This window comes from Pteropus alecto, unplaced genomic scaffold (genome assembly GCF_000325575.1).
Source record: "Pteropus alecto unplaced genomic scaffold, ASM32557v1 scaffold71, whole genome shotgun sequence".
Lineage (NCBI taxonomy): Eukaryota > Metazoa > Chordata > Mammalia > Chiroptera > Pteropodidae > Pteropus > Pteropus alecto.
In genome coordinates, this window is record NW_006433024.1 from 18,087,561 (window position 1) to 18,113,308 (window position 25,748).

General features: G+C 47.0%; 1 protein-coding gene across 1 annotated transcript in view; it reads left to right on the forward strand.

The window, feature by feature from the left end:
- TSPAN18 (tetraspanin 18) overlaps positions 1-25,748 on the forward strand; it is a 174,841-nt gene that overhangs the window by 24,360 nt on the left and 124,733 nt on the right. Inside the window, exon 2 of the mRNA XM_006908059.3 lies at positions 5,684-5,764. The gene's annotated coding sequence lies outside the window, so the exon portion shown is untranslated. The remainder of the gene's footprint in view (positions 1-5,683; positions 5,765-25,748) is intronic.

A 25,748-nucleotide genomic window follows, 5' to 3' on the forward strand; every position in this document is an offset into this window, starting at 1 on the left:
TGTGAGAATGAGTGAGCCTTACTTATCAGACATTGTAGATAGAATCATTTGAGTTTTCCGTTTCTCTTTCTCCAAAAACAACATACCAATGTTACGTTATGTAAAAATGCTGCTGCTTACCGTCCTCATCTGGAAAAGGGGAAGAGCGATAACACTTCCCTTGCAGTGTGGGAGGAGGAAGAGTGAAGATCAAGTGTAAAGTGAGCTCCGGTGGATGGATAGCTCTTGTCCTTACCCCCTTCAGGTAACAAGAAAGTACTTCCAGACAGGGCAGAGGGGGAGCAAATGCAGGACAGTGCCCGCTGGTGACAGGGGGTCTCAGGTTCCCAGAGGCTACATAGTCAGTCTCCTTCTTGCTCAGCTGAGCATCGTGGCGGTGTCTGTCTCATGCAGGTTCTACTAGGAGGGCACAAGAGACCTTGGCTGGCACGTGCCATCTGCAGAAAAGTCTCAAAACCGATGGGAGGTGCAGATGTGGGGAGATGATGACTAATGACAGTTGCGTTGAGAATAAACAGCTTCATGTACCTACTTATGGGTTGCTACATCCCCTTCACCTTGTCCCTTCCACCCTCCCCAGGCCACCAAGAGCTAATGGGCTCAGATGGGAGTTCCTTGCCACTGGATCCCTTGCGAGCAGGGCCAGCACCCACTGGGCTGTGCCCTTCCCTGAGCAAAAATAAATCCCAATCTTTCTGAGGCTGTCACAACTCCCACCTCAGCCCCACTGTGACTCTGGGGTACGATTAGCAGGCCAATTCAGAGACTCATTATGGGAGCAGAGGGTGATGGGGCTGAATGACAGGGCGGGTGGTGCTGGGAAGTGCTCTCCCCCAGCGAGACAAGTGCAGGTGGAGAGAAGACACAGAGACAGGATGCTGCTTCATTAAGAGCGGCCCAGGGGATGGTTGAGATGCAGGACACAGCAGGAACGCCTCCTGAATGAGCCTTGGCTCCTCTCCCTCTCTCCCACCCCCACACCAACCCCCTGCGTTGCTAATTTAAAACAAAGCAAAACAAAGCCCTGGCTTTGCTTTGGAGCCATAAACTGCAGAGCTTTTATCTGTCAATGAGCCATGCATCAGCTGGCAGTGGCCCAGCCTGGATCCTGTGGCCTGGCATAGGTGTGGGGAGAGGGGCCTGAGCTGCCTCCAGGGTCTCACTGAGGATCCTGCCTCTTCTTGGGGCACAAGACCAAGAGTCTTTGTGGTCACAGGGCTCAGAAGGATGGCAGTTCCACCTAGGGGCCAGGAAGAGATGTAGGGTGGATGCGGGGAGGAGGGAGAGAGAGAGAAAAAGGTGGTAGCAGGAGCTAGCCAGGAAAAAGCTCATCATGTCGGCTGATCGCCGACCTCCCTCCATCCAGCCTTTCCTTGCTGCTTCTTCCAGGAAGACTTCCCAGCTCTCCTCCTTCTCTGAAATCCTATTGACTTGGTATTCTAGGATATCAAGGGACTCTAAAGCAGTGGTCTTCAATGTTGTCTAGAAACATAGTATATAAAATATTAGAAAGTCCAACTGTTATGAAGTAGGTAAATCTTAGCTCATGTCTGGTGTGTAGATCCCATCTGAGGAGAGAGGGAAGATTCTGAGAAGTATAACTTGAAACCTCTAATCACGGCCACTATAGTTTTACAGAAAGTAGCAAGCAGGTTCTATTTTACAGAATTCCTGCTTCCTCTGTTTATCGATTGCTTATTCTGTGCCAGGTACCATGGGAACACTTATGATTCATTAGTTCATCTAATCCCCAGCTCAAGCCAGTGAGGTGGACTACGATTGTCCACACTTGGCAGGTGAGTTCAGTTTGACTGTGAGGTCTATACATATTGTGAGGACCTGAAGGTGGGCCTGGAAAGATTGGCAACCAGGGGTCAGATGATAAAAGGCTCTATGTGTACGCAAAGGGAGGCCAGAAGAGAAACCTCTAATCACGGCCACTATAGTTTTACAGAAAGTAGAGACGTGGTACTCTACATTTATGAGCTCAGTCTTACAGCAAAGGAGAGAGTAGGTCAGAGGGAAATTCCTCAGCCCCCGGCTGGCAGATCAGCCAGTAGCCCATTTGTAGCCAGCCAACAGGCAATGGCAGGGCAGGGCAGGGGTGGTGGGATGGAGAGTAAGGGATGATTTGAGAGACATGAGATGAGAGAGAAACAGTGATTGATAAATAGAGAGGAATCTTTGATGTGGGTGTCGATTATGCAGAGGTGCTGTGTTTGTGAAAATTCAGTAGGCTGCATACTCATGATGTGTGCTCTGCTGTGTATATGTTCTATTTTATATTAAAAACAGAATAGGAAATATCAGGCTAGAGATTAAAGTTTCTCAACTGGGCCTCATCTAGGACACCAAAGTTGCTCTCAGAATTTTTCTTGTAACCTGAGAGCTGCTTTCCCTCACATGATGCAGATCTGCTTTGTTTGGAAGAAAGAAGAGAAAAAAGATCTGAGTTCTGATCTGGACCTTGCAAAATGGGAGGACTTGGCTAATAATTATCACATTCACTGCCATTGATTAAGCTCTTACTATAGATCGTGAAGTCAAAGGCACACTTTATTTTTTAATATTTTAATGTCTCTGAAACCAAAAGGCATCCTACAAAAACTGACATGTCATAATTAATTAACTGTCAGTGTTTTCTTTCTTAGAAGTCCATAAAATAATGGCATGATTATAATCCATGGAGTTTTACATTCAAGAAATAGGATATCGCATGCCGAGCTGTCTGCTAAGTCCTGTGCACACGTTCCTCATGCAATTCTCACACATCTTATAAGTTACCAGCTATTGTTAACCCTGTTTCTCAGACGAGGAGTTGAGACGCGGATTAAGAAAGAAGGTCAATTGCCCAAGGTCGCAGAGGTAGTTAGAGGTGAACTCAGGATTTCAACCTGTGCCACTTCAAACTTGGAGATCTTTGTCGAAAGCAAGAACGAGTCTGGGGCCCAGAGGGTGGTAGCCTTTTCTTTCCACAGCCCAAGACAACCAGGTCAACAGCGACCACCATCGCCCAGCCACCATCCATCAGTGCTGCCTCTTGTCATCCATCCCCTGTCCCTCTGTTGGCCTAAACCCTGGGATTCTTTTCTCCTTCTCCGAGAGCGAGAGCGCTGAGTCTAACATCTGCAGTGACCTCCCTCCCCCATGGAGAGGAGGGGGCTGGAATGAGATCTCAGGGGAAAGAAGGAAGAAATTCCGAGCCCAGCTGGTTTCTCTCACACAATGCAGATTTGCTTAAATAGGAATTAGGATTAGTGCTGGATTTCGCTTCTCCTGGAAGACTGGTAATAAACTAATCTCCTCTCCTGCTGCAGGAAGGCAGAATTCCTCTGAAGACTGGAGACAGCTTCAGGCTCAGGAGTGCAAAACCTGGAAAGTAATTCTGTTATTGACAGGCCTACCCGCTCCACCTGACACGCAGCCCGCAGCTCCTTCCCGGTGTGGCCACGGCCTTTAATTTCGTTAATGTGTGACATTCACCCAGGCTGCGTGGCTGACAGGCACGCTTGACATTAATGCTTGTTCCTCGCGGTCCCCAGAGCTCATAAAAGCTCATTATCAGTTCTGAGCCGTAAATGTAGTTCCTGGCTCAGGTGGGCTGGAGTTCCTCAGAGATGCCCCCAGGCAGGGGAGCAGTGGCCATCTATGTGAGCCAAGAAATCAGCTCCTTCCTTTGTCCCGAGGACCTGGCCTCCCAGGCTACTGAGAGGGGACCAGAAAAGTCCTTCTGTAGATGGAACCCTGGGTTCCAATTTGCATCCAGGAAAAGGGGCTCCTTCTGCCCTGCTTCGTGAGGGGGATCGATCCAGCATTTGGGGATGACAGTTTGTCTGCATCTATTCGGAGGTGGAATGTGCGGAGCCCCCGCCCAGCCAGCCTGCTTCTAGGCATCCGGGCTTCGGAATTGCATAGGCACTGCCACGCAGAGGTGTGGGGGTCACTGCAGCAAGGCTGTGATTATACTGGCCAGAAACAGAGGTGCCCCACATATCCATGGTCGGGGAGGAAAATAAATTATGTTTCACATCTACTACAGGGGACTGACTGTGCAACTGTGAAGAAGACTCGAGATCTGCGAGGTCTCACAGTCATGGGTAGACACGCTATCCTTGATAAGTGGCGTCATAGAGCACGTGTGGTAGGGTCCCATTTGTGTAGTCACACCGTCTGTGTTGTGTGTGGGCCCACATGGGCACATGCTTACACACATGCATGCACACACGTATGTGATTACACAGAATGAGATCTAGAAGGTCACAGTACAAAGTCTTTGAAGTGGTTCTCTGTGTAAAATAGGATGCCTGGGTGAGGAAGAACTTTCATTTTTGTAGTTGAAAAATGAAAAAAAAATACACACACACACACACACACATATATATGTATATGTATATGCATGTGTACGCATGTTTATCAGGAATTCCTCCAATTGTAGCCTTAGTCTGGCTCAGGATGCATGAGGTCCCTTGGGCTGATGCTGACTGGGTGGATGTCTGGGGCAGAGAGAACCAAATAAACTGAGGTCGCATCCACTGACCAAGCCCTGTTCCCCTTCGGTTAGCGGGGGCTTTTGAGAACCTCTTCTGGGCATGGGGTGCCTGATGCTGGGATCCGTAGAGCGGAGCTGGAACTCATTGCTCTCCTGCTTGCACATCTCCTGCTGTGGAGGTGGCCCTTTTACTGGGCTTGACTTCCCAGGGTCCTGAGTTCTAGTCATGGTTCTGCCCCATTCCAGTGGTATGACCTTGGGCAAGTTGTTTAACCCCTCTGAGTCCATGATCTTCAACCCTGAAGTGGTGGTACTTTCTCACGGGATTGCAGAGGGTGTCAGGATTATTGTCATAATTAGCTGAGACAACCTGAAACTTGATCAGGGCTTCCATTGTGCAGCCTGTTCATTGAGGGCAGACGGAGTAGGAAGGGGGAGGTCGGGGAACTGGGCTCTCCCCTTTCTGCTATAAATTTTGCCTTTGTTTCTCAGCTGTGCATGTGAATAAGCTGGTTCTCCCAGAACTGGCCTAAGGTTTGCCTGGCAGGTATGTAACCTGGACATGGTGCATTGGATCCTTCTTTTGTGACCTAGGGACTCAGTCAAACTGACAAAGGAGGAGGAGGAGAGAGGCTGGACTTTGGCCCCTGCACTCTGGGCTGCATTGTTTTTCTCATCACCAGAGAGACCCCTCCTCTTACTACTTATCTGTTCATGGATACCAGATCTTGAAAGTATTGTTTTGCCCAAAGAGCTTGCATTCATTAGACAATGATTAATTCTCTTTCGCATTCTCAAAATTACTCAGAAAGCCTTTTTTCTGCCTGAGGGAAATGGAGATCCCACACCAAGTTGATAATATTCTAGCTAGAAGCAAAGAAAGCATGGGATGTGATTAGCATGCTCGATGTCATCTCGTGTGGACATTGCACAAGCTACCAGGCTGATTTTGAAGACTGAACACATGACCTGATCTGTAGGCACTGGGGACGCCATTCTGGGGGCCTGTGTGGGGCTAGGTGCTTAGTTCTGTCTTGCTGGTCTTAGGGACCCTGTCTGGCTTCTGTGTCTGCAGAGGTGGAAGAAGGGAGCAGACACCTCAGGGGGTGGGTGCACATCTGGAGTGCGGTGGCCCCCAGAAGCTACACTGGCCCTTGCCTCTTAAAAACTTATTTCTCTCTCTTTTCCCTCTAGAGTTTATCCTGAAGCCACCATCAAAGAGAGACCTCAAGAGAATCTTGACAACCTTGAAGGGAAAGGCACCAGTTGAAAAAGGTATGATTTTGGCAACATGGTGGAGCGGCATCTCAACTCATTCAATGGGCCTTATCTCTTCTCTCCCTGCCCTCCAAACCCTCCCTTTCTGAGTGGGAGAACTCTCAGCTCGTGCTGGGGCGGGGTGGGGTGCAGGGCAGGTGAAGGGTGGCTTAGTCTTGTCTCTGCTCCCATGTGTTTGTTTAGGGATGGGGAGCAAAGGTGAGGTGTGGAGAGAGAGAAGCTGAAGCTGAAGTGGGGTCTCGTGAGTCTGGCTGCTGCTCAGTTCGGGGGGCTGTGGGTCAGAGTTGTTCCTGAGTCCATCCAGGGAGTGAGGGTTGAAGGACTGGAGGGAGTGAGCCCTCCAAGGGAAAGAAGAGATCCTGGGGACTCGTGGAGGGCTTGCCTGTGTTGATGACACCTCCCAGACCCCTGCCACACCCACTATAGTCCCACCTCAGGACTCTCTCTTTTTTTTCTTTTTTGGATAAATTTTGTATTCCATGATGGAATTGAGAATGGAAAAGCCCTGGTCAGCTTCTGGGGCTCTGGGAACGCCAGGACATGTGATGGGCTGAAGGCCTCATGGAAGGTTCCTGAATGGAGAGTCAGGACCTCTGTCCTTTGGTCCAACCTCTGCTACCATCGTCCCTCTGAGTCCTTATGAGCCATTTCCCTCTTTGGGCCTCATTTTCTCCTCTGTGAAGTGGGGCAGCGGTGCCTTCATGTCTTCGACTCCCGAGGTTCCAAGGCCAGGGCTGAACTAGAGGGAGCGAGAGCTGTGGTGGGACAGGGAGGCACAGACGGAGGGGAGGCCCAGGGAAGGCTTTGAAGAGGAGAGGGGATTTGAAAGCTGCGAGATCTGGTTGCCAGTCCTGGGCAAAGGATGACTCAGCCCTTCAATGGAATAACTGTAGGGATTGAAGGGCAAACGGACCTGGCTTTGAGTCCCAGCTAATCAGAAGAGTCAGATTAACCAGCATCGAGGTCTCCTCCATGCCACGCGCAGTGCTAAGCACACTCCCCGAACTGTCTCACTCAGTCTTCTCAACAGCCCTGTGACGTGGCATTCTTAGCACTTTAGAGAAGAGAAAACCAGGTCTCAGAGAAGTTAAGTGACTTCCCCAGAGTCACACAGCAGTGAGTAACGTGGCTGAGATTCGAAGCCCTTGCCTGAACTACCCTACAATTCTTATGTCCTTTGCTTACCAGCTTTGTGACTTGGAGCTTAAGTTAAAAAAAAAACAAAAACAAAAAAAACCTTTAAGGCAAATTACCTCTCTGAAATTCCATTTCCTAAAAAGACATAAAAATGATTTGTTTCTTTGACCTAGAATTATTTTTTAAATTTTGAGCTCTTCATGAAATCTCTGTGTGTCTTGGTTGTCTGATCTCTAAAATAAGAGCGTGACATCTGCCGTGGGGGTTTCTTGGGGAGAAGATGAACTCGCAGAAAGCTCCCGACACTGTTCCTCCCTACATACCCTCCCTGCCTGCCTTCCCACCCCTGCGGCTGCTCTGAGAGTGGGTGGGGTGTACAACTGTAAAGCGAAGTGCTGCACCAGCTGCCTTATGGCATCTGCAATTTCGATTGCCTCTGGTGCTCGTGGTTGGGAAGCACTTGATCACTTTCTTAGACACTGATCTGATGTTCTGGTCTCCCAGATCCTCCTCTCAATTTTGGATTGTGCTGCTGGCTGGCTGGGATATTTTAGGCTGGAGTCCCAGGCAGGGTATTTGGCTCCCAGAGCTTCTAGCCAGGCTGAGGCCCGAGTGGACAGTGGCACAGGAGCGGCAAGGCCGGGGGCCTGCGTGGGCTCTCTCGCCCTCGTTAGCATCTGTATCCTGCAGCTACCTCTCTTGGCCAGCGCCTGGGCCAGGGTCTTAATTGTGAGCCTCCTGGCAGTGGCCGCCCTGATCCCACAGGAAGCTATTGCCTTATCACAAAGCCAGGATCTTGCGTGGTTTTCTTAATCAGGGGAAGGCTCTGAAGCGAGTTGGAAAAAGCTTAACTTCTCCAGGACCTTTCTGCTACGGATGCTTCTCTAATCAGAGGAAGCCATGGGCTTGGGTGAATGCGGGGAAAGAATCTCTTTAGGTACCAAAAAAAGCAGCAAGAGTGGACTGCTGTTGTTCCTGAGTTACCTTTGGGGTCGGTGGGGGAGGGTTTCCAAGGGAGCAGAGTGATTAAGCCTCGCCCCTCTTGTTAGACAAGAAACAGATAAACCTTATAGAGTCGCAGGAGAAATACAAAGATGACCAGAAGTCCACAGGCAGCCAGGCATTGTTGTGGGAGACATTTGCTGGGGTTTGGGAGCCAGACTGGTGGAAGCTGAATCCCAGCTCTGCTGTTTGACTCCGAGGGAGAGATTTGATCCCCAAGAGCCTCAGTTTTCTTATCTATAAAATGGGGAAACAGCATGCGCCTCACTGGGTGGTCATGAGGGCGAGGAAAGCGCCAGCAGATATACCTGTTTGCTTTGAACGATGGCAGCCCCTGGAATGACGTGGCCTCCCAAGGTGACCTCCTTGAGGAGGCTTGGAATCTTGGGATGTGAGAGCTGGGTGTTTGTGACCAAACAGTAAGGTTACCCTGGAGACACATACCTCCTTCCGTGCCTGGTCTAAAAAAGGGTTGAGTGTAGGGCCTGGGTTGTGTCAGCTTTCTGCTCTGACACTCCTGGCGTGTGGGGCCACCTCGGTGTGAACATTCCTCCCCAGCCTTTATCCCATGATTTACACTTCGCCCTGATGGTCTTTACTGGGCCCTTTTTGTGGATAATCGCTGACCCTCCCCACATCCCAAGAAGCAGGTATTCATAAGTTCTTTAGAGGTGAGGACAACTGGGATTCAGAGAAGTTATAAATTACTCCAGGCTTTACCTCTAAAAAGCAGCAAATTTAGGACACAAACGCAGGGCTCTTACCCCAAGGACAGTGTGTTTACCATAGCACCCCACAGAACCCACGGTGCCCACATAGCACCCCTCCACACCTACAGAGGCATGCATCACAGCTGCACCCCATAGTACCATGGCGGCTTCCCACAGTGACAATGACAGCAACCGCACATCTACTGTGGCTCCCCACAGTGCCCAGAGAGGCCCCCATGGTGTCCTTGAGGCACCCCACAAGACTCAGCATCACCCCATGGCACTCATGGTGGTGCCACACTGCAGGCTTAGAATGAGACCGGCTGTGTCCTCGGTGGCGCTCTTCCCATGTTCTCCACCTAGCCTTTTATAGAGTTTGGAGCTCAGGCGGAAAGGGAAGTCCCTTGATATCTAGCTCTCAGCCAGCCCTCTGCAGCAGGCTGAGCTAGCAAGTGAAGGCAATTTCTGTGAAGCATCAGGGTCTTCCTCCTGCTGAGATCTGACAGCGGGAAGCAGGTGGCAGGGAGTGAGTGATGGAGGCCCGGCTGCCCCAGGAGAACCTGTAACCCAGGCTTCGTCTTAATCTATTTTTTTCTTTTGCTGTTTGTGCCTTTGGCATCATATCTAAGAATCCATTGTCAAATCCAAGGTCATGAAGATTTAGCCCTGTGTTTTCTTCTAAGAGCTTTCTGGTTTTAGCTCTTATATTTAGGCCACTGCTCCATTCTGAGTTACTGTTTGTATTTGGGATGTGGAAGGGGTCTGGTTTCATTCTTTAGAATGTGATTATCCAGTTATTCCAGCACCACTTGTTGAAAACACTATTCTTTCCCCCATTGAATAGTCTTGACACCTTTGTTGAAAATCAGTTGGCCAGGGATGTATACGTTTGTTTCTGGACTCTCAATTCCACTTCATTATATGTCTGTCCCGATGCGAGTACCATGCTGGTTTAATTACTATAGCTTTATGTGTAACTTTTGGAGGAAGATTACTATATTTTAAAGCTCCCCAGGTGATTTCGATGTGCAACCAGGGTTAAGCACTACTGGTTTTTAGAGGGAGGTGAGGCGCTGTTAGCGGGGCTGGTTGGGAACTAGAATGATCCAGGGAAGCACAGGGTAAGAGGATGTAGCCCTAAAGCAAAGCCGCAGTCATGGTGGTGAAAAAGCCATGAGGGAGTTGACAGAGGTTGGTGAGAGGGACATCCTGATCCGCCCTCACGCTGGGAAGGCCTTGGGGATGCCAAGGATGAGAACAGAAGCCAGTGGTCTAGGTGAGCTTCGCTAACCTTCTACCCACCCCCAGGGTGATTTGGAGGAAGACCTGTTAGGTCCCAGTCACAGCTCTGCTCTACTGTGTGACCTCAGGCAAGTTGCTCGACCTCTCTGAGCACCCTCAGTGCCTCCATAAGGTGGCTTAGTGTTCTCTGCTACTCTCAGGGTCAAACAAATCTAAAGGGCTTAAAGGCAACGAAATGCTTGGCAGAATCTCTGCCCCAAAGTTCCTGCTAGGTGGCTGTCAGTATCTGCTTAACCACCGCCAGGGATCTGAGGTTCATGGCCTCCATTGCAGTCTGTGCTGCCTTGGGCTGCCTTGGGCTGGGTCTGACGGTCAGTGTCTCCCTGCTGAGCTGAAATCTACTTGTTCTTGTACCCTCTGCATCGCCCCTTTCCTTCCAGGCTGTTCTCCTGCGTCTGCACCTCTCATCTTCTTCTCTGCCATCTGAAAGGTCATGGTTACCTCTATCTCCCTCTGAGGATGCAGTCCAGGTGCTCTCCTGACTTCTTGCTCACCCTTCTCTGTACAGACTCTGGCCTGAACTTGGCACTTTCACAGTCCAGAACTCAGAGCCAAGGCCGGAGCTCCAGCTGTGTTCTGACCCCAGCCTAGGCGGGTGGGACCATCACCTCCCTCAGTCTAGACCTTTTACTTCTATTCATGCAGTAAGATGGTGTTGCAGTCCAGTAATTTCCCCCTCCCCTCCAATCCTGGTTGGATTCAAGCTCCCATTTTTTTCATTAACCAGGTAGGAAAGAGATTCACGGTTGCAAAGTACATTGCAATTTCCATCTGGTATTTATAAATTATAAAGCACTTTAATGCAGGAGGGAGAGCATAGCTTTGGCACTAGATGAATTTCAGGGCTATTTTGTAGCTAGTTATTAGCTTTGGGCAAATGAACTCAGTTTACTCTCCCATTAGATGAAGAGAGTCGTGGCACTTGTAGACTTCATGGTCAAGACGAAATGAGATGATGGATGTCAGATGTGTCACCCACTTCCCAGGAAGAAAGGAGTCAACATTCTGGAAAGTGATGGGTATCATTACCATTATCATCCAAATACTGCCCTTCATTTTTCTCCAGTTCTGACAGATGGGGTGCAAACCCTGAGTTTAAACACAGGAAGGGGCAGCAGCCCCCAGGCCTCATCTCCCCTCCTGGCTTCTCCCTTACTCTGTCTGGGCCATGTCTGTGAAGGGGCAGGATGACAGGTTCTCACCACCTCAGTTTCCTGCTCACTCAGCCCACCTTCTGCTAGAACTTTCTGGCCTCAGGCCAGCCCTGAGTCCACATGTGACTCATGATAGCTTTCTGGTCCTTTTCTTCCTTCTTGGATATTTTCCATCTCAAACCTTTTTCTTCTTTTCTTTTTCAAATTGTTTTAAATTTATCCAAAAAGGTTCATCCCAGGGCTACATATCTGTCGATCTTGATGGGAGGCTAAGCTGGTGGAGCGGTCCCTCAGAGATGCCACATCTCCCTGGCACGGTTGGAGGTGAGGGCAAGTCCAGGAGACCCATTCGCTCTGTGGGGTGACCATTCCTTGACATCATAGAGTGAAAATAAAAAGTCTCCATTTCCTCATCAAAAGAATGAGAAAATTGTTGCTTTTTTCTTTATGCAGCAAAAATTATCAGAAAGTCGTCTTAAGAGACTTTATTACGGTTTTTTAATGACAAGTACCCGCATTGTGATTCACAGTGGAAGAACTTTCAAAGAGCCAGGGGTGGCAAAGAGGGACAGAATAGGAACCCCATTTTCAGATGCCATGTCAGCATCAGAGAGGAGAAGGGACTTGCCCAAGGTCACATAGCTATGGAATAGAGATGGCCCTACCATTCTGACCTGGAGTGGTGGTGGTTCTGCCCTACCCAGGTGCTTCATTTATTAGTTAAAAGTATAAATAATATATTTTAATTAATAGCCCAGAAATAAAGGAAAAAGTCTAAATCCGCTGGCAGTGCTGCTTCGTTAGCTGTGACAGTTTATGACCTGCACATAGCTGCTGATGCGAGAAGAAATGACCGATGCCATTCCTTGTGCTTTGAGGTTGCCAAGATGTCTCCCTTTCGGGGTTATGGGCAGGGCCATGTTGTGAAAGAAAAGCATTGTGGGATCACGGAAGGATACTGGGTTCTGAACTTTGCAGGCCTTTTTTTTTTTTTTTTAATTGACATTTTTTTAGAGCAGTTTTAGGTTCACAGCAAAACTGAGGGGAAAGTGCAGAGTTCTCATATTCTCCCTGCCCCCACACGCATAATGCAGCCTACCCCACTACTGGCATCTCCCACCACGGTGGTTGCCTGTATTGCAATCAGTGAACCTGCACCGACACATCCTTGTCACTCAAAGTCTATAGTTTACATCATGGTTCACTGTTGATGATATGCCCCTTTTACGGGTGTTGACAAATGTATCATGACACGTATCCACCATTAGAGTATCATACAGATAGTTTCACTGCCCTAAAAATTCTCCATGCTCTGCTAATTCAACCTTCCCTCCCTCCCAAGCCCTGGCGATCGCTGATCTTTTTACTGTCTCATTGCTTTGCCTTTTCCAGAATGTCATATAGTTGGAATCATACAGAACGTGGCCTTTCAGAGTGGTTTCTTTCACTTAGTAATATGCATGTAAGTTTCCTCCATATCTTTTCATGACTTGATAACTCTTCTTTTCCAGTTTTTTATTGCGGTAAAATATACATAACAAAATTTACTGTCTTAACCATTTTTAAGTGTACAGTTAAGTGATATTAAGTACATTTCTTTTATTAAGTAGCTATCACCACTATTCATCTCTAGAACTCTTTTTATCTTGCAAAACTAAAACTCTACACCCATTAAACAGTGACTCCCTATTCCTCTCTTTTCCCAGCTCCTGGCAACCACCATTGTACTTTCTGTCTATGATTTTTGTTACCCTAAGTAACAAAAATTATAATTATATAATTGGAAGCCTACAGTATTTGTTTGTAACTGGCTTAGCATAATGTCTTCAAGGTTTATCATGTTGCAGCATATGTCAGAATTTCCTTCCTTTTTAAGGCTGAATAATATTCCTTTATATGTGTAAACTACATTTTGCTTACCTTCATCTTCATTTGCTTACCTTCATCTTCATCTTCATTTTGCTTACATTCATCTGTCAATGAAAACTTGGGTTGCTTCATGTTTTAGTTGTTGTAAATAATGCTGCTAAGCTCATTTCTTTTCAATGCTGAATAATATCCCATTATCTGGATGTATCACAATTTGTCCATTCACCTACCAAAGGATATCTGGGCTGCTTCTAAGTTTTGACAATTATGAATAAAGCTGCTCTAAATATTTGTGTGCAGGTTTTTGTGTGGACATAAATGTTCACCTCATTTGAATAAATACCAAGAAGCACGATTGCTGGGTCATATGGTAAAAGTATGTTTAATTTTTGATTGCTGGCTCATATGGTAAAAGTATGCTTAATTTTGTGAGAAACTGCCAATCTATCGTCCCAAGTGGCTGTATCGTTCTGCACTCCCACCAGCAGTGTGAGAAACTGCCAATCTATCGTCCAAAGTGGCTGTATCGTTCTGCACTCCCACCAGCAGTGTATGAGAGTTCCTGCTGCCCCACATCCTCTCCAGCATTTAGTGTTGTTGGTGTTTTGGATTTTGGCCATCCTAATAGCTGTGAGGTGGTATCTCATTATTATTTTAATTTGCAATTCCCCAATGACATATGATGTTGAGCATCTTTTTATACGCTTATTGTCCATCTGTGTATCTTTAGTGAGTTGTCTGTTCGGGTCTTTTGCTATTTTTTAATCAGGTTGTTCATTTACTTATTATTGAGTTTTATAAGTTCTTTGTGTATTTTGGATAACGGTCTTTTACCTATGTATCTTTTGCAAATATTTTCTCCTAGTCTGTGACTCCTCATTCTCTTAACGATCTTTCAGAGCAGAATTTTAAAAATTTTATTGAAGTCTAGCTTATCAATGATTTCTTTTATGGATTATGTCTTTGATGTTGTATTTAAAAAGTCATTGCCATACCCAAAGTCATCTAGATTTTTCTTCTGTGCTATCTTTTATGAGTTTTAGGGTTTTGCATTTTACATTTAGGTCTGTGATCCATTTTGAGTTAATTTTTATGAAGGTTGTAAGATCTGTGTCTAAATTCACTTTTTTGCATCTAGTTGTTCTAGCACCGTTTGTTTAAAAGACTACCCCTTCTCCATTGTATTACCTTTGCTCCTTAGTCAAAGATCAGTTGACTATATTTATGTGGATCTTTTTCTGGGCTCTGTTCTGTTCCATTGTCTATTTCTGTATTTTTTTCCCACCAATACCACACTGTCTTGATTACTATAGATTTATAGTAAATCTTGAAGTCAGGTAGAGATAGTCCTCCAACCTTGTTCTTACCTTTCAATACTGTGTTGGCTATTCTGTGACTTTTGCCTCTCCACATAAGCTTTAGAATCAGTTTGTCTCACCTTGCTGGGATTTTTATTGAGATTGCATGGAATCCATAGATCAAGTTGGGAGGAACTGACATCTTGACAATACTGAGTTTTCCTATCCATGAACATGGAACACCTCTCTAATTATTTAGTTCTCCTTTGATGTCATTCATTACAGTTTGTAGCTTTTCTCATATAGAACTTATGCGTATTTTGTTGAATTTATACCTAAGTATTTCATTTCTTCTGGTGCTAATGGAAATGATATTGTGTTTTAAATTGAAATTCCACTTGTTCATTGCTGGTATATAGGGAAGTGATTGATTTTTGTATATTAACTTGCATTCTGTAACCTTACTTTACTATAAATGCTTTTTAGTTCCAAGAGTTTTTGGGTTTTTTTTTTTTCAGATTTTCTACGTGGATGATCAGGTCACCTGTGAACGAAGACAATTTTATTTCTTCCTTCTCAATTTGTGAAAATAAAACCCTATAAAAATAATTTTAAAAAAGTTTCCTTCCCAATCTGTAATAATAAAAAACCTTTGTCTTATTGTATTAGCTAAGACTCTCAGTACAATATCGAAAAGCAGTAGTGAGAGGGGACATTCTTGCCTTGTTCCTGATCTTAATGGGAGATCTAGTTTCTCACCGTAAGTATGATGTTAGCTGTATGTTTTTTGCAGATGGTCTTTATCAAGTGGAGGAAATTCCTCTCTATTCCTAGTTTGCCAAGGTGTTTTTTTTTTTTTTTAATCATGAATGGATATTGGATTTTGTCAAATGCTTTTTATGCATCTGTTGGTATGAGCATATGATTTTTTTTCTTATTTAGCCTGTTGGAGTGATGGATTACATTAGCTGATTTTTTAATGTTAAACTGGCCTTGGATACCTGGCATAAATTCCACTTGGCCATGGTCTGTGATTCTTTTAATATATTGTTGGATTTGATTTGCTATTATTTTGTCGTTAATGAGAGATGTTGGCCTGTAGTTTTCTTTGTCTGGTTTTGGTACTAGGGTGATGCTGGTCTCCTAGAATGAGTTATTTAATATTCTCTCTGCTCATATCTTCTGAAAGAGACTTTAGAGAGTTGGCATAAATTTTTACTTAGATGTTTGGTAGAATTCACAAGTGACCCATATGGACCCTATGCTTTCTGTTTTGAAAGCTTATTAATTATTGATTTAATTTATTTAATAGAAGCAGGCCTATTCAGATTTTCTATTTCTTCTTTTGTGAGTTTTGGCAGATTGTGTCTTTCAAGGAATTGGTCTGTTTCATCTAAGTTAATCATAGAATTATTTATAGTATTCTTTTATTATCCTTTTAATGTTCGTGGGAACTATGGCAATGTCCCCTCTTTTATATCTGGTATTAGTAATTTGTGTCTCCTCCCCTTCTTCTTCTTCTTCTTCTTTTTTATTTTTATTTATTTATTTATTTATTTATTTTAGTTTATTTTAGTTAAGAGGCCTTTTGCTTTTATCCAGCTTTTCCAAAAACCAGCTTTTGGTGTTTGTTAATTTTCTCCATTGATTTCTGATTCTCTGAAGTCTCCGTTTTGATCATGGATCTATCATTAACTATCTGAGGGATCTTGAGAGGTAAGTCTCTCCCATTCTCTGAGTCTCAGTTTCCGCATCTGCAGAATTGCTGGGGATAATGATACCTGGCCCAGAGTTAGTTTGAGGGCAAATGTCAAATGTGAGTTCATATTCATTGATTCGATAAGTATTTATTGAGTGCCTACTATGTACCAGGTACTGCTCTGCATGCTGGGAAGATCATCGTGAACAAAACAGCAAAGATCCTGTCCTCATGGAGCTTGTCTTCTAGTTGGAGAGACAGAAACCAAAAAAACTAAATGTCAAACAGTATTAGGTGCAGGAAGGGACAGGGAGGGGCCAGGGGATTGCTATTTTGGACAGGGGGCACTAGGAAGTCCTTCCTGATCAGATGTCATTTGAGCAGAGACCTGAAAGCAATGAGAAGCGAGCCTTGACTTTGTCTGGGGGAAGAGCCTTCCTGGTGGAACAGCAAGCTTCAGGGCCATTAGATGGGCAGGCAGCTGGCATGTTGAAGTACCGGCAAGGAGGCCAGAGTGCCAGAGCGAGGGTGATGGGAAAGGAGAGGAGGCCAGAAGGGAGCTGCCAGCCAGGGTGAGGACTTTGGATTTTGATTCTAAGTGTGATGGGAAGCCAGTGAGCAAGGAAGAGAAAGGATCAAATTTACATTTTACCAAGATCGCTCTGGCTGCTGGGTGGAGAACAGACTGTAGGGGATGGGGAGACCAGCATGGTGACTGATGTTAGAATCCGGGCAAGAGATGAGGCGGTTTGGAAGGACAAAATGGTGGTGGAGGGGCTGAGGAACCAAAGCATTTAGGATTTATTTTGGAAGTATTGCTGACAGACTTGCTGATGGATTGGATGGGGTGGGAGAGAAAGAGAGGAGTCAAGGATGACGTGTTTGTGCCTGAGATGGAGGAGCCTGGGTAGGCTATGCTTTGGTGGAGGGTGAGTGGAACATACTGAGTTCTGTTTCGGAGAATTTTAAGTTGAGATATTTATTAACCATCTCAATGGAGTTGGCAAGAACATGGTTGGAAATTCCAGGGGTGAGGTTGGGGCTGGAGAGACAAATCTGGGAGTCATAAACTTATAGAGAGTATTTCAAGCCTTAGGCCTGAGTGAGATCACCCAGGGAATGAGTCTAAATGGAAAAGATCATGGGGAACTGTAGGGTTTTGGAGACCTGCAGAAGATGCCCAGAGAGCGGCCCATCCAGGACACCGGGACAAACAGATGTTATTTTCTCAGCCAGCTGCAAGGGCAAACCCTGGGCTTGGTAACCACCTGGAAAGAAAGCACCGTTGGCTGTTGGTGCCCAATACAAAATAGAACAGGTGCAGCAGGGCATACCTCAGTATCCGACACCTGAAGAAGACGACTTCTTAATACCTGCCTCCTCTATACAACAAAACTATTTTCAGTAACAACGATGAAATAAAATCAATTCTAATAATGGCCAGAAAAGAAACATAGGCAGTAAAACTTTTCCTTTTAGTGAACTTCATTATATAACCATGCCAGTCAACAAGCAAACATGACAGTACACAAAAAAAGTGAGTAAAAAATAATGGGATTCACACTTTTAAAATATATTCATGGATATTTAAAAAAAAGAAAAAGAAAAAGAAAAAAATACATGAAAAAAGTTCCAGAAGAATGAACCCCACAAAGTTTGGAGAATGACTTGAACGGAGGTGGCAGCATTGGCAGGAATCCAGTTTCTGTGTCCTTGACCTTACAATTACTGCGCTGTCATGACTTAGTTCAAGTCTACTATTCAAGAGCAGGGATATCTAGCGGCATCAGGGCTGGAGATCCGGACCGTGTGCAAAGAGAACTTCGGTAATTCTAAATCCTTATTCTCGAGAGAAGCCCGTGTAGCAGAATCAATCGGCTCATGTTGGGGTCTGGCTGGATGAGTGGGTGTTCTCTGAACTAACTGCCACGTAAACACAACGTTTGCTAAAGGTTAAGTAACAAAAATGTGCTCATTTGAAGCTAACATACATATTACATACACATATAAACTCACCAGTGACTAGCAACGATCTGGAACTTAGAGCAACAGAAGATGCCTTTTAAAGGCAGTGTTTTATCACGGACATTGTTTAGACTTGTCAGCTTTTAGTCAGTTTTATGTTTATTTTCTAATTCTCCACAGAGAATTCGTCCCCTGTTGCCTACATCTGCACAGACTGCTCCCACTGCCCCATCTTGGCACACCAGTATGGAGGTGTTTCTAAGAGGGTTGTTGCTGGGGGGTGAGGGGAGGGGCAGAAGGAGCTCAGAAGACCCAGAGGAGGAGGCCCTGTGTCTGGTCCTGCAGGGTGACCAGGTAGCTTCCAGGTGGGATAGGTGTAGAAGGGCCTTATAGGGGGTCCAATGTATGCCGAGCCAGGAGGCAGGACAGAGCCTGGCATCCTGGGCCCACCTGACTTGATAGATATTTAGCTCCAGTTCCTGAAAGCCCCAGTTCTGAGCACCATCTGTACACAGAGTCTATCTAGCATTACAGAGGCTCAGACTACCGAAAGCTTCATCCTGAGGGTGAGTTTGCCCTGGTGGATGTGAGACCGTACCCTCCTGGGGACACATCCAGCCCTGCTCAGTGGGATCCCCTCCCTCCCTCCTTTTCTCTCCTTCCTTTTCCTTTTCAGCAGTACCGTCCTTGGAAGTGGCCGTTCTAATGAAAAATCTCATAAATACCAGGAGATAAAGATCCAGGGCTTTTGGTTTTTTATTTCTGTTGAGACTCCCCGGAGAGCCTCTTCAGGAGGAAATGTCCCTTCGGAGCTGAGATTTTCTCCCAGACTTCAAAGACGCACGTCTTAGGAACACATCTGTTTAAACTGAACTTGAACCAAGAGGCAGGCGTGTCCCATAGGAGAGGAGCAGGTCAGAGCAGGAGGGTACAGAATCTGTCTTCTGTCTCCGGGGGAAGCCCCCTAGGCCTGTTCCTGTGTCCTCCAGTGCTTCCCCATGCTGGGCGAGGCTGTGAGTAAATGCAGAGCACCCAGGAGCCAGAGACCTCAGGCCAGAGCCCAGGCTTCGCACTGTCTGCTTTCCAAACAGCACCCAGGCCCATGACTGCAAAGGCCTCCCCACCCGGGGGGAACAGAGGGCCGCCTCCAGCCTGGGAGGGCCTGCGACCCTCAGAAGTCACTTTCCAGTTGGAGATTTCCCAGCTCTTGGCATTGGCACTAACAGGTCCTCCTCGCCTCCCTCCCTTTCTCCCTTCCTCCCTTCATTTCTTCCTCCCTCCCTCCTTCCCGAGCATCCACTGGAATACAGAGATTAACAATCCCCCATCTCCGACTTCAGTGAGCTTGAAATCCAATAGTAGAACAACCCGATTATGCTCAAAGATAAGAAGCGTTGAGCACTTTGTGTGCGTGTGTGTTTGTGCGTGCTCACGCTGTGATGGCGAAGACCAGAAAACATGACCCAGAGCTCGGACACTGGAGGGAAAAGAAATGTTCTGTCCTCCTCTCAGGACAAGAGGCCCACTCGTTTCCTGCTTTTGTTCCCGCTCCTGCGCACGTTCAGCAGAGTCGCCTCTAGAAAGTCCGTGCAGTTCGGCTTCCTGCTTTTCTTTGCTCCCCATCTCCGGCGGCCTCACAGCTGCGTGGGACCCTGTCCCAGGCCGTGCTGGGCAAGGCGGGGGGGCCCTATTTTTGACGTGCAGCTTGTGAGATGCATGCTTCCTGAAAGAGGTAGCTCAGTCTAGCAAATTAAACTACAGGACACCCAGTTCAATTCGAACTTCTTATAGACAATAATTTTTTAGCATATGTCTCATCCACGTCAGTCCCATGTACATTTGGGACATCCGCTAAAAAATTATTTGTTGTTTATCTGAAATTCAAACTTAACGGAGGATCCTATATTTTATCTGGCAATTCTGTGTCCGGAGTATCTTTTTGCGTGGGTGTAGTCGATGCTGCTTTATTCAATGACCGAGAAAGCTATCTGGCTGCTATGTTTTCTTTCCCCTTTTGTGGGGAACACTCTTCCTAACTTGAGTCTGTCCTTTTCCTCAACCATGCCCCCCTGACCACTCCGATCTCCACTGCTCTGTGGCTTAGCACACTCGGAGGTCACGGAGTCCAGCCCCCACAGCCCCCACAGCCCCCTCTAAGCATGTCCCTTCCTCACCCTCTTTCTGGAACTTCCAGTGACAGTAGACGTTACATTTGCCCCCTGTAACGGATGGCAGAGGGTGGTAGGAGGTGTGAATTAGCTCCCACTTTTGGGCCCCTGAAGCTGCTTTCTCTAGAGCCCACCAGTATCTTTGGCAGCAATGGGTCTAAGCAGTGTGTCTTCCTCGCCGTGTTGGAGGGAGCAAAGGTTTGAGGACGTTGATCCAGGGCTGCAAACCCACAGAGGCTTTCTTTTTTCCCCCAAAATCTTTCTCTCTATCAACAAACTTATTTTTATTTTAAGGCAGCTTCACGGTGATAAAAATATAAATCTAAGTGGCAGACGGTAAAAAACAAAACCAAACCAAACGTGATTGGCGACTGGGAAGACAGCGTTGCCTTGTGGTAAATGGATTTTCTGTTTAACTGAGGGTTAAGTAGAAAACTCGTTTTGATTCAGCTTCTGTTGCTGCAATTCTTTCTCAAATGTATTAGCCTGCTCCCTGGTTTTCCTAAGTGCACCATAATGACCGTGATTGAATCTCTGTGCTAGCAGAGCATTCTGCGGGGCGTCGGGGTGCACTGTTGGAAAGGTCAATCCTCTAACTGCAACCAGTCCTCAGGCTTTAGAGCCTGTGGCATAGGCTGCGTGCTTTGCAACGGTCCTTGTTCACTGCCATCTCATTCTGTCTTCCCAGCCATCCTGGGCTGGCGCTCAAATGGGACCAACCATTTTTCAGATGTGGACATCGAGGTCCCCCAGTGGAGGACTTGCTCCAAGTCGCTCTCTGGCTGGTGGAGGAACTGGATTTAATCCAGCTGGTGGTGAGTTGGACCAGATTCAAATCCTGGCTCTCACTTGCTAACTGGAAGACCATTAAGCTTCATGAGCCTCAGTTTCTTCATCTGAGAATCGGGCGTAATAACCTTTCCTTGCGGTGCTGGCTGCTGAGATTAAGTGAGGTAATGATGTGGGTGGGCTGTACACCAGGGCTTTTATAGATTGCAAAGAGAAACGGCACACACAGACCCCTCCCCCTGAAACAAACAAACATACCTGGTGCTGGGACCTTGCGTCCTGCTGCTTTCCACTTTCCCGTCTTCCCTCCTCTCTGCACTAGTGGTTTTGCATGCGGACCCCGGGACCAGAATGTCTGAGTTTGAATCCTGACTCTACTCTGCACTTCCTGTGCAACTACATTTATGGGCCTCCGTTTTCCCATCCAGATGATGGGGATGATAATAGTAATGTGCCTCTTAGGACTGCCATGAGGATTAAAAGCAAAAGAGCTCATCCTGGGGCAAGCGTTTTGCCAGGGTTCGCCATTGTCATCCCAGGACTTGGTTAAGCGAGTCCAGGTTAAGCAGGCTTTCCGGGATGTGGTTCATATCCTGAGCAGGATTGGACTCGGGGCCTAAGCTTCCTGTTGGTGGCCCTGGAGTTTGTGTGGTCAGTTTGGAGAGGGGGAAAGAAACCCCCTCATCTCGAGTTTGCTTCTTGCCACTGTCTGGCTGATGTTTACCCCTTCTGGGGTGCTCAAGAAGAACCTGTGGGTAACTTATGAGGGGCCCTGGTCGCTGGATGGAAGACTTCAGGATCCCTTGCCCAGGGGATGCTGGCCTCAAACAGCCTCTCTTTCTGGGACCCTCTGTGTGCCCCTCTCTGTATGTCATGCGTTTAAGAAAGCATTTGTTTTTCTCCTTGGAACACAGATGCCTATCTGTCTGACCTCTGGACCCACACACAGTGGGGGGTCGGGGTGGGGGTGGGGAGGACACTTTGCCAAGCCAAACCCTGGCCAGCGAGGCCACCTGTTCTGGCCTCTGGGCTGCTGGATGAGCGACTCCTTGGGTCTTGTTGGCAAATCTATTTCAGCTCTCTGGTGACCGGCGCTGACTTCTGCTGAGCTACCTCCTTGCTCTCCAGGTGACCCACTTCTGAACATCCTCTGGGACCCTTTGGGGGTGGGAGGGTGGTTGCAGCTAAATAAATAGTCACCCTAGTATTTTAGGACAGGAATAGCAGCCTGTGTGCAAAGCCCCTGGGTAGGTTTGTTTATTTATGCATTTCTTTTTAATGGGAAGGCTGAGAGAAATTGCGTGGTTTCTGAATATTTACAGGCAAATTACTTCAGAGAGGAAATGAATTCATTCTCTCTATTCTCCCACTGTTAACAGATAACACTGTGGTTCCTGCCGCTGGCCTCCCACAGCCCTCTCTTTTCTTTCTTGTAACTCCTTGAGGTCTTTACGGCAGCTCCAAAAGGAGCGACTGAGTGGATGTCAATGTAATGCACCATGCACTTATTGAGCACCTACTGTATTCCAAGCCCTTGTTCAGGCGCTAGGGATGCTGAAGTGAGCACCATGTCCGCTCTCATGGGTGTATGAGTCTTGGAGTTGGTGGTGGGGGAGGGATGTGGACAAAGAACAGCCGTGCTCTGATGGGGGAACCAGTTGCTTTGAGATCTCTGAGGCTCCAGGTCCCACTGAGCCAGTGGGGGAGCTGGTCTGGCCGCTGTGGGCCTTGTGAGGGCTGTGGGCAGAGGAGGTCTGTCTCGGGGGCCTAGCCCAGGATCATCCTGGGCCCTGCAGGGAGAAGCTTCCATTGTGCTCTCATTCCTTCAGGATTTGTGTGTTCCTCCTCAGCCCTCCTGTCCCCACCCCCAGGTTCCCTGTAGGCTATGTCTTCCTTTTACCCCAGGTCATGTGAAGTAAGACCAGCCCTTCACCTTCAGGATTCTGAAATGGGGCAGGAAGAGAGTAGACATTTCAGAATGTCTAGGGCCTTCTCAGGTCTGACTGCCCTCAGATGTCAACTAAAGGACTGGGCCTTTTTGTATTTTGACTTGCTGTTGGTAGGAGGGAGTGGGTCAAGCCAGCTGGGTCATATTTGGGGTGGCTTGCTGGGGGGCAGCAACCTTCCTAAGCTGAGATCAGGGCTGTGGCTGACATCTGTCACCGTGAGAACAAATGGAGCATGCCACCATTGTCTCCTTAAGACACAGACTGCCTTCGACTGCTCCTAATGGGCACACACACACTCGCTATGCACTATGCCTTCACGCTCTCTTTTTCTTGCACACACATGTGAACATCCCCGCACATACCTATTCACACTCCTGCACACTCCCATCCGTGCAAATATCTTCACACTCCTACAGATACCTCTCCTGCACACCTACCGCTGCTCCCACTTACCACCCACGAGTCCTTCCCTATGCAGATTCCCTCACTCCAAACATATCCCTGCCTGCCCCTGCCATTCAAGTTCTCTCTCTCTCTCTCTCTCTCTCTCTACCACACCACACACACACCACACTACACACACACACACACACACACACACCTACCACTCCACGCCACACACACACACACACACACACACACACACACACGCTGCACCCAGACTTCTCAGCTCAAGGCCTATCGGGAGTGCTGGGGGGAGGGGGAAGGTTGGGTCGGAGTAATCGTGGACGCAGTGCAAGTGCCCTCTGAGGCTGGGTGCATTCCCTGTCTCCTTCAGTTTCACACATCCATTCATCCATTCATTCTTTCAATTCAGCACATATGGACAGCAGAGACCCAGGCGAAAATATAGCCTGCGCCCTTATAGGACCTACTTTCCTGTGACAGTCCACCTACTTCATTTCCTTCACGGTCTGAGGTTTATTAAGGAGAAAATGACATTGGATCTTATACTTGTTTTTGGAACCAGAAGCTCTGGAATCCAGTTTCTGCCACTTGCTAGCTGTGTGACCTTGGACGTGTCATGTCATCCCGAGCCTCGGTTTTCCCACCTGTAAAATGGGGATCATGGTGCCTCTCTCTCAGGAAGAGCCCTGGGCCCTGTGGACGGCGGTCATGAGCACCAACCTGGGGATTTCCGTGTCTATCAACAGAACCTTCCTTAAAAAGAGGGGCAAGATGGGGTGAAATAAACTGCCAGGGACCTGCCAGCTTCCTGGATGCGGAGTGAGAAGTAGGGATATTGGTGAGTGAAGAGTACTGGTAGGCTTTTAAAACCATTTGTTGAATATCTACTTTTCAGCTAGGGTTGGTCAGTTTCTTTTTTCTGTCGCTTTACAAAAGAGCGATTGAGAAACGACTAGCTTATCACACACATTGAGGAAACATGATGTTCTAGAGGTTTCACGAAGGGCAAAAGGAGTAGCGAGAATCTGGTGGCTCGGTCACTGTGTGACTCAGCTGCCCTGGAGGGCCCTGGCCAGTCCTGCCTCTGTGGAGGAGACACAGTGAAGCCTGTTGAAGGCTTGGAAAACCTTCCTGGCGTCTGCGTGCTGGGTCTTGTTGGAGGGCATCTCACAGTCACCACATTCCACTGAGAGTCCCCTCCATTCCTCACCTGGTTTCTCTCCCTCCCCAGGGGGGAACTCCTTGAGGCAGAGCCACATATTAAGGCTGCCAGGGGCCTGAGGGGACCAAGAGGTGGCTGAGTGGCTGGGTTTTTTGTTTTTTGTTTTTAAGTATTATAACACCTTTATTGATCATTGGAAAATGTGATGGCTAACTTCTAGAGAAGTCTCTCTCTCTCTCTCTCTCACCCACCCACCCACCCACACACACACACACACACACACACGCAGGATGACTATTAGCTCCTTGATGGATGGGACACAATCTTACCTGCGTTTGTTGCTCCAGAGGCTGTAATAGCACACAGTAGGGTCAACAGATCTTTGTTGAATGACGAATGGAACCTTCCAGCAGCACATGCGTGCCTCTGTCTCTTCTCCCATATCTCTGGGCAAGTTTGGTTAACAATGTAGGACTATAGAGAAAGTATAAGTTCTTTTATATACATTTATCCAGCTACTTTTTCTTTTCCACCCAAAGAACCTCTAATTAATTGAGAGACAATTTCTGTATACATCTAAAGTGTTCAATTCATTTTGACCTTGTATATACCTATGTAATCCATACTCCCAGCAAGATAGAGAACTCTTCCATCAGCCCAGAAAGTTCCCACAAGTCCCATGAGCCCCTTCTCTGTCAATTGTTCTTTGTTCCTCAGGGGCAACCACTGGTCTGCTTTCTATCACTATAGGTCAGCTTTGCTTGTTCTAGAACTAAATGGAATGCTACAGTCGCATTCTTGCATTTGACTTCCTTCACTCAGGTTAATCTGAGATGAATCAGATTCTTCCATGCAGTTGCCTGTATGGGTAGCTCATTATTTTTTATTGCTGCATAGTATTCCATCTTATGCCTCTACCTCTCTCTCTGTCTCTTTGTGTGTGTGTGTGTGTGTGTGTGTGTGTGTGTGTGTGTGTAGAGAGAGAGAGAGAGAGAGAGAGAGAGAGAGAGAGAGAGAGAGAGAGAGAGAGAGAGAGAGAGAGAAAAGTAACACTGAATAATAGAATGTGAACCCAAAGTGCCTGCTCACATTCACAGGCACTAAGAGAAAATATCAACAACGCAGGAGCCACAGGGTGCCATTTATAGATAAAAGCTATTTATGAGAATGAGAAGCCTAAGAGTGAGATTATTACTCTTGTTAGGTCCCTCTGGGAAGTAAATTAGGTATTTGAGGGGTATATGCAATTCTTTTAGATCTCTGCATTACATTAACTGCAATGCCAATAATGATATGCTGCCTTTGGTTTCCAAAGGGGGCTTTCTCACCTCTAGGAACTGAGCCCTCCTCTGTGCAAGATGCTGTGTTG